Raw genomic sequence first — 10,088 nt, 5'->3', positions numbered from 1 at the left:
CACTTTTAACATTGCAGATTTGAAGCCTTATTTGGGAGAGGAAGATGAGCTTCCGTCGAGGACGACTTCATTTCAAGAAGGGGAGGATGATGAGGACATCAATACCATTGTTACACCCACAGCCCCTGCTGCTATTCATACTGGACCAATGATTAGAGCTCGCGCACGCCAATTAAATTACCAGGTACTTTCGTTTCTTGGTAATGATTCTAATGTTCATGAGAATATGATGCTGCCTAAATTGGATACATTTGTTTTGCTTACAAATGAAGGGCCTAGCTTGGAGAAGGATGAACATTGGAGCAAGAACAAGCATGGAGATGATGGCATGTGTAAGGGGAACAAGAACAGAGTTACAAGTGATGATTTCAGGACGTTGAAGCCACCATAATGTGTGGATGAAGCCTTGGATGAAATATACAAGATGCCACTTCATAACTTTCGTCCAGAGGCTATTCTAGGTGCTGCTTCACCTTATTATTGGGCTAGGCCCATGTATTTTCGAAATACTTCAATATAGGCTGTTTTTAGAGTCCGTATGTGTGGGAAAACAAGAGATAGGGTTGGTTTCGGACCCCTTCCCCAAGGGCCACGAAATTCCCCCCTCTTCCTCCATATATACAGCCCTTAGGGCGTCGTTTAGACTTTGGGTTTTGTTTAGACTAAAGTTCGCCATAGCTGCAACTTCGCGTACTTTGTTTGTGTTCAACGACCAGACAAAGGCGTCACAGATCCCCACGTTGATCAGTAAAGCTTTCCTCTTATATTCGCAATATCCAGATTGCAATCTTAGTTTCTTTCTTGTTCTTCCTTTGCCTGCAAGAAACAGACCTTCGTGGTCGGGTTGATCGTGCTCCGGCGTGGTTAATAACCTCTCAGAGTTGGTTTAGCGATTGCTAAGGCTCCACGTCCTCGCACGTTCATAGTCGGATCGTCAAAAGTCAACTTCCTCCAAAACGAAAGCCACCATCTCATCGAAAGACGGGACACCTTTGCACCTATCAGGATACGACACTTGTGCACAACCTATAAGATGCAAAATGGACAAACTTTCTATCCCAAGTATGCTAGGTATGTATGGCTCCCGGTGTTTCTCTCAAGATGATCCAAGATGATCGGATATGATAATCTTATATGCAATGTGGTATGATGCTATGGCACTTGCTTACAAGCTCTTTGCTCTCTTTTTTTTCTTTGCTTAAAATCTTTATTCTCTTTTTTTTCTATGGCCACTTTTGCACAATGCACAAACCAAGATAGCAATTGTGTATATGCGGCAACAAACTTGTGACACAAGATATGACACCATTATGATATGGTATGTATGCTATGGGAAGTATGATCACTAATGTGCACAAGTCACATTGCCGGCAATACTCAAATGGCTAGTCTCGATAGGCAAGTAACGCAAAATGGGCTAGAGGTTAACAATGCAATGGCAAGGGGAAAATACAATGGTGTCGTCGAGGTTACCGTCCTTTGCGATGATGAGTGCGGTGTTCTTGATGTAGATACCAAGATGACGGAGACTCGTCCCTAAGTAGCCGAAACACCTTAGGAAACGGAAAAACCGCGAACTCAAAATCTTAAATGAGAAATGTCAAATGGTGGTAGCGGAAAGCGGTGGTGGTTTTGCACTAGGAAAATGCGGAAGTGGAATGATGGATATACACGTGTCCGAGTTGAAGTAGCCGTCCCTAAGTAGCTGAAACACCTTAGGAGACACAAGCCACAACTCAAACAAGCTCAAACAACTATTGGGTTAAGTTGGGGGTGGCGGAAGTGTATGGCGGGCACGCCTATGCGGAAGTGGTGGTGGTGGTTGATGAAGAAGCAATCGTCCCTAAGTAGCCGAAACACCTTAGGACACTCGAATCACTACTCAAGCAACCATTAATGCTATGGTGAACAAAATGGGTTAGGTTGCGGAAGTCGGTGGTGGCTATGCGGATGATGTGGTGGATGGCCTAGGCAAAGATGCCAAAATTCAAAAAATTTGATAGATTCAAATGGTGTTGGTGGTATTTTTGTGGGATGGGGGATGTCAAGAGCTTCAAAACGAGCTAAAGAACGTCAAAATATGAGTTCAGATGAATTAGTTATGGCCGAAACAAGAATCAGCCGAAGTCAGAACCTACAGGTTACGGACGTCCGGGAAGGTCGGATGTCCGGGCCGTTGGACGTCCGAGAAAGTCGGAAATCCGTAAATTTGGCTCGGGTTAGGTGTTCCGGTCGTACGGAAAGGTCGGACGTCCGGTCGTTCCTGGGGCTCCGTACGTCCGTAAAACTCCGGTCGTTCGGTGGGTCGGGGTCAACGCGAGATGCGAGATCCGGGGCGTGAATTTGGGCGGAAAACGGAGATTTCGGGGTCAAAATTCGCGGGATTTTGTGGATGAAAGATGGGGAAACTTGGGGAGATGCCAGATCCACTTGAAACCAAGCAAATCCACGGATCAAAATCAACAAAACATCATGAAACCAACAAATCACAAAAAAAATTGGGGCTATTTTTGGTGGGGATTTTCGGATTTAGGACGAAATCAACTAAATCAAGCTAGAAAAAGAGGGGTAGGGGCTCCAAAAACGTGATCAACGTGGCTCATGATACCAAGATGATGTAGGGCGGAACCCTATGGTGACGATCTTTCACGTTTGGAGTGGATCCTACGGGGAATCGCGAAGAACATGCGGAAGCACAAAGGGGAAACACGGGGAAAACGAGAGAGAATCACTAAACCGACAAGGAATCAATCACACAAGTGCTAGATCACCGAAAACAAAGAGTAACACATGATCCACAATCAACAAAGGTAAGGATACAAAGGAACCGTTCTTCTCCGGGAGGAGGTATTGATGGTCTTCCCTAGAAGGGGTCTTGAATCCGCTTGGGGGATCTTCTCCGAAGAGGTCGTGAGCTCCGAGGAGAAGTAACCAAGTGGATGAGCAAGGCTCTCACACAAATATGAGCTAAACCAATGCTAAACCTAACTACGAGGAGGTGGAGGAGTATATATAGTCATGGGCCACGAAGGGGTAAGTTGGGGGATACATGGACTCGGTCCAATACACTGTGCGCAGACAGGCGTCGGACGTCCGGTGGGTTCCGGTCGTCCGGAGGCTCGGGAAGGTACGGACGTCCGGGAGTCTTCGGACTTCCGTAGATTTGGCTCGGGTGGAGAAGTACCGGACATCCGGAGGGGTTCGGTCGTCCGGGACCTGGGAGTCGTCGGACGTCCGGTCCTGGTCGGACGTCCGGCCGCTGTAGCGTGTGTTGGCCTGGTTTCCTTGGGCTGGCGTGACCTTCAGGGGCCGGACGTCCGGGCTGGACCGGTCGTCCGGTGGCTGTAGCTTCGGGCAGCTTCGTCTCTTGGTCCTTGTACTTGGCGTCCTCGCTAGCTCTTCCGTTGGATGTGGTGGCTTCATGGCTTTCCTCCAAGTACCTGATCATGCATAGAACACACGTTGGAGGTAGTAGCCATGTCTCACATGTAGAAAGTGAAGGTTCGGAAAGGAGCGAGTTCACCTTGTGTCCAATGGCGTCTAGTTGAGGTCTCGTCATAAGTCCTCTTGGGGTTTGGAGAGTAGTCGGAGTGTACATGGGGATGAACGTGGGATGCTCCGCATCAATTTGGTTGTTGTCTCAGTAGCAACTAATTCATTTGCACAATGATCTTTTTGAGAAGATATGTCATAATTAACCTATTTCTTCAGTTTTTTAAAATAAGTATTGGTGATTTTCTATGTTGATATAAACCCATTTTCCCTACAATTGTTACTGATCTAGTTTTAAATATTATAGGATGAACGGAAGTGTTCTTACTTGGAGGGGGTTGATCAAGAGTGGCCACAGTCTTTGAAGATGTGCCTAGCAAAGCTCTGGAGCATGTATCAGGAAGAGAATAGAGGTAGGTGTTGGTGTCAAAACCGGCGGATCTCGGGCAGGGGGTCCCGAACTATGCGTCTAAGGCTAATGGTAACAGGAGGCGGGGGTCACGATGTTTACCCAGGTTCGGGCCCTCTCTATGGAGGTAATACCCTACTTCCTGCTTGATTGATCTTGATGAATATGAGTATTACAAGAGTTGATCTACCATGAGATCGTAATGGCTAAAACCCTAGACGTCTAGCCAATGAGGTTATGATTGTGACTCTAACCCTAGAAGGCTAAACCCTCCGGTTTATATAGACACCGGGGGGGACTAGGGTTGTACAAAGTCGGTTACAGAGAAAGGAATCGACATATCCGAATCGCCAAGCTTGTCTTCCACGCAAAGGAGAGTCCCATCCGGACACGGGATGAAGTCTTCTGTCTTGTATCTTCATAGTCCAACAGTCCGGCCAAAGTATATAGTCCAGCTGTCTGAGGACCCCTTAGTCAAGGACTCCTTCAATATCCCCTGAACCAGGCTTCAATGACGATGATTCTGGCGCGCAGATTGTCTTCGGCATTGCAAGGCGGGTTACTTCTCCGAATACTCCAACATAGTCTTCCAAACATATAAAACATGACCGGCTCGGCAAAACAAACACCACACACCATAGTAGAGAGTATAATATTTCACGAGTCTAATCCGCTGACAACTTTTTGTAGCGTGACAACAAGCCACTGCCCGGTTATTATTCAAACTGGTTTTTAGCCTGCCACTCTGTATTTCAAGGTGCGGTTTCATTCACTATAAAAAATACACATCCATGACATTTTGGGCCGAACGAATTTTTTTTCTGTCATACTTATGGCACTTCTATGACGATAATTGTGACAAAACCCGGTATCATCATAGATGTGGTGGGCTCCTACTTCTATGACAAAAAATCAGGACAGAAAATGGGCTTTTCCTCCTGGGCGGGCCGGAGATGCAGCTGCATGACATTCTTTGGGCCGTCCATGACGAAAAAAACCGTGGTAGAAGTGAGGGCGAGAAAATTTTCGGGGAGTTCCCGGTTACGGTGGGTGGTTGGGGGCCGAGCGATACGCGTTTCTCTCATACACGTACGCACGTGTGTGCGAGGCGTTGGCTCTAACTGAACCCGAGCGAGGCGTTGGGCTCTAACTGAACCCGAGCGATTGCACTGCACGCTACGCGTTACTCAACCCGAGTGATTGATCGATGGCTGTTAACTGAACCCGATCGAGCGATTCCTTCGCTACTGCTGCTAACTGAAGCCGATCAATGCTGCCTCTGGATGAACAGTGAGTGTTGCGGGGGTTTTTAGATGAACAATGAGCGGTGGGGGTGGATGAACAAGACCCCGTGACATTGCCTCAGGATGAAGAGGACCCCGATCGATAGAGCCGGTTGGGGCTGGATGAACAGGACCCCGTGGAGGGTTGGATGAACAGTAGACGATGGAGGGATGGATGAATAGTAGCCCATGGAGGGGTGGTTGAACAGGGGCCCGTGGAGAGGGGTGGTTGAACAGTAGCCGGTGGAGTAGTGCGGTGGAGGCTAGATGAACAGGAGCCCGTGGAGGGTGGAGGAGGTCGACGGTGGATGAACAGTAGCCCGTGGAGGCCGGAGGAGGTCGACGGTGGAGATGAAAAGTATCCCGTGGCGTCCCGTTTTGCGGTACGCCACACCCCTCCCGATGAACAGGACCCCCGTTTCGACCATAGCGCTCCAACACAAGTCCGTTTGGTCCGTTTTGCGGTACGCCACACCCCTCCCGATCAACAAGACCCCCGTTTCGACCGTAGGAGGTCTGTTTCCTCCGTTTTGCGGTACGCCAGACCCCTCCCGATGAACAGGATCCCGTTTCAAAAGTGGCCGGTCAAACACAAGGCCATTTCCTCCGTTCTGCGGTACGCCAGGCCTCGTTTCTATCACCTGTTCCGTCCAAGCCCTCCCGATGAACATGATGACGCATTCCATTCCGACCCAGCCGGTTGGCTCCCCATGAACACGACGACGACACTGTTTCTCCGTTCCGACCCAGCCATGCACACGAGCCCTGGCCGTACGTATGCGCGAGTAGGTGTTCGAAACCCCGCCCGTATGTATGTACGTGGCCGTATTTTCTTTCTTGCACCCTAGCCGTTGTATGTACGTGTACATGCTACGTGCGCGCCTCTACTACGACACGTGCACGCCTCTACTAAGACACGTGCGCGCCTCTACATCGACCAGTATTTACATACATGTTCGCGACCAGAATGACAATGCTACGTGCGCTTCGACCAGGTGGGTCCCGACTGTCACGCACTTCCTTGCATGCGAAGATGTAGCTGATGGGTCCCAGCAGTCAGGGGGGCGAATCGTTTTTTTGCCCGGACGCACTTCTTTGCGTGCAAAGATGTAGCTGGTGGGTCCCAGCAGTCAGGGGGAATCATTTTTTCGCAAAATACGGTGGCCCGTTCGGTGGGTCCCTGCCGTGAGGTCGAGGAATAATTATTTTGAGTGTAATAAGGAGGCACTTCCTTGCAGCCGTCGTGGACCCAGCTGTCAGTCTCTCCACATACAATATTCTTCCGATGGAAGTCGTTCCTTGACCACGTTGACCACGCCATGCTGAGAGCACCAGGGTGGTGGACGACAGCGAGGCCTAGGAAGGGGACGACGCAGAACCAGGGAAGACGCAGCCGTGGAAGCTCGCGCGGAGACGAGTACGAGGGTTCACTGGTTCGGCTCCGGTGTGAGGCTGCCATCGCCGCAGAATAACAGGGGGTGTGGGTGAGTAGAGGGATGGCCTGGCCAGCGGTGGGAGTAGTAGGGGGTGGTGAGGCCTCCGTGTCATCACAGCCAGCCACGGGAGGCAGGAGCACGCGGCACGACCAGCGCTAGTTTGGGCGGCTGGAGCAAGAAGACCAGAGGTTGAAGAAGCACTACGGCCGTTGGATGGACATCGTATGGTCACTCGAGCTAGAATCGTTCATATTGACTAAGTTGACAAATCCCTCCGTCCCCGTCAACTTAGTTGGCCCACAAGTCATCCTCCCACTTTGGTGGGTCCCAGCTAGCAGGGGGGTATTCATTTTTTTGTGCGTAATAAGGAGGCACTTCCTTGCGTGCGAAGATATAGCTGGTGGGACCTACCTGTCAGCGGGGGAACATTTTTTTTGCGAAATTTAGAGGCCCTTCTGGTGGGTCCCAGCTGTCAGGTGGAGGAATCATTATTTTGCGCGTAATAAGGAGGCATTTCCTTGTGTGCGGACGTGGACCCAGCTGTTAGCCTCTCCACGTACAGTCCACGTCCGATGGATGTCGTACGTTAACCACGTTGACCAGGCCGTGCCGAGAGCACCATGGCGGTGGATGACGGCGAGGCCTAGGAAGGGAACGACACGGAGCCGGGGAAGACTCAGCAATGGTTGCCCACGCGGTGGGGAGTACGAGGGTTTACTGGTCCGGCTTCCATCACCGGAAAATAACAGGAGGTGTGGGTGAGTAGAGGAATGGCCTGGCCAGCAATGAAGTAGGGTGGGACGGTGCGGCCTGTGCGGCAGCACAGCCGGCTATGGGAGGCTGGAGCAGGCAGTCCCACCGGAGCTGGTTTGGGCGGCTGGAGCAAGAAGATCAGATATTGAAGAAGCAGCATGACCGTTGGATTAACGTCCAACGGTCACTGCTGCTACAATCGTTTGTGGACTAAGTTGACAAATCCAAAGCACACGTCAACCTAGTAGACCCACAAGTCAGCCTCCAAATCTGTACCAAACAACATACAACCCGAAATTTCTAGCCAGATTCAAATTAATTTTAAATCTAAATATACCTTAATTTAAACTCAATGAAATTTTACCCACACAAAAACAATGAAATTTAAAATATCAAAATCCAAAAGAAAACATAATTTTGGAACTAATTGCCTGTTTGCTATATTTTTTCATTTTACAGCCCATTTATTATTACTTATAGCCCATTTCTTATTACTTATAGCCCACTTTCTGGGCAAAATGCATCCCTCCTCGTCTTGAAAGATTTCCGGCCCAGCAGGGCGTAGAAAAGCAAGTAGGCCTACGTTGGTTATTCTGCAAAAAAAAAGATAGCTGGCTAGCCATTTTCAGAAAGGAAAAAAACAAACTAGGCTGGTCATCTGCTAAACATATGAAATAAAAGCCTGGGCTAGACGGGCCATGGGTCTCGCACAACCCAGTTGATACCCTTCTCCGTCCCAAAAAAACAAAACTACTGCGTGCGCTGTTGGGTCCCTACTGTCGTCCTCACCATGTACAGTCATCTCCTTATTCCTCTCGGTTGTTGACCATGTTGACAACACCGGAGGGCGGCGCCGCGGCTATCGAACCAAGGCAAAGGACGATGGTGAGGCCTCGGACGGGAACGAACAGGAGCCGGGGAAGATGTGCAGAGTTTTATGGTGCGATGTGGCCACGATGTGTGCGCGGCAGCACAGCCAGCCGTGGGAGGCGGGAGCAGGCGGTCACGTCGGCGCTGGTTTGGCTTTGGCGGCTCGAGGAAGAAGAGACTGAAGAAACACGATAGACGTCGAATGTCAATCCAACGGTCAAGGTTGGCACAACCGTTTGTTGAGTAAGCCGACACCAAGTAGTATACTTTCTTATATATAGAAAGAAAACAATAACTGGGCTCGGTGGCCTGATAACATTCCCGAAACTGCGACCGTTTGATCTTGTGTCGCAACTAAAAATGTGAGGAATATGCGTTCGTCTGCCGTCCTCCTCACAGGGAACGTTCGCCACATAAGTGACTAGCACCCTTGGTTTTCAACCGAGAGGTCTTGGGTTCGAGTCCCAGGAACTCACGATTGTGTCCTCCTTCCTTCCTCGCAAAAAAAGGGAAAGAAAATCAAAGACTTGGGAAGGCGTACAGAACAAGGTAGTGTACCAGTAAAGAGACGTTGCCGAGTTTTAGAAAAAAAAGAGATGTGCTCCTATAGCTGGTTCAAATCCAAACCTAGACTATGACTATATATGGTGCTATGCTACTCTGCAAGTAATGAATCTGACATATCCAACATTTGCTTCTCCTCTTCTCTACTTACTCTGCCTAGCATTAGAAGCTCTGGCCGCAGCAACCATGTCCGCTGGCTGCTCGTCCACCTGCTCTTCAATAGGCAACAACCAGATATGCGCCAAGTCTCCACCCGTACCATCGCCTATGGGTCTCATCAGTCCCGGACCAGCACGCGCACTGCAGCCGATTGCTCATCGCAACCCGCTGTCGTTGGTGTGGTGCCACTGCTACAAATCACGCAGAGTCATCCGTCACGTCTCAACCACAATCCTCAACCCTGGCCGAGTCTTCTAGAAATGCCCGAATCATGGGGTAATAATATGTTTAAGTGTTGTTCTGCTGCTTTTAGTTACTGATTTCTTTAATAGTTTGGTCGATGATCTTCCAATTTGATTCATGCAGAAAAGGGAAGATTCGTGTGAGTTGTATTTCTGGGAAGTTGCTGATGTGGGTGAATGCAAATATGCTGATTATTTGGTTAGCCGTGGAATCCCAATACCAGCAAGTTGTGGTGTTGGATAAGTAACTGAAGGAACGACAGAAGAGGAAGATGCAGAGCAGAAGGTTAAAGATGCAGTTCCTGTGATCATGGCCAAGCAACAGCTGCTGAATGGCCTTGACAGCAATGAGGAGATGAAAGATCTTGTGAAGATAATGGGCAAAATCGATGTGCTCTGTAGGATGATTGTCTCTTTATTTGCAATGTGTGTAGCACCCGTGATGTATTCGGTGGCTATGACATGAGCACTTTACTGAAACTAGTAATGAATGAAACCTGTGTAGCAGGCTGGGCATAGTGTTGTGAACATCTAATGATTTCTATTAACGGAAATCAGGGGGTATCCCCTTTTGCTCATAAATAAATAAATAGTAGAGGCCCTGTCGGGTCAGCTTTGTTCTCATTCGAAGACGTCGAGCAAATTGCAGTCCAACAGCAAACTATGTCATCAAATTCAAGTTTCACAGCCAAATATGAGTACAACTAAACAACAATGTCATCATGTTTTAGTTGTCATACAATCACCAAACACAAATCAGCATACATAACAAGTGATGTTCTCATAGAAAAATACTAAACAACATGTTCATCAAGTTTTAGTTGTCATAGCAAACACAATTTCACATAGTAGATAAAAAACGTCTTCTTACAGGCAAATA

The sequence above is a fragment of the Triticum dicoccoides genome, chromosome 2B (genome assembly GCF_002162155.2).
Source record: "Triticum dicoccoides isolate Atlit2015 ecotype Zavitan chromosome 2B, WEW_v2.0, whole genome shotgun sequence".
Classification (NCBI taxonomy): Eukaryota; Viridiplantae; Streptophyta; class Magnoliopsida; order Poales; family Poaceae; genus Triticum; species Triticum dicoccoides.
The sequence above is the reverse complement of the archived record's forward strand: the minus strand, read 5'-3'. Positions refer to the sequence as shown.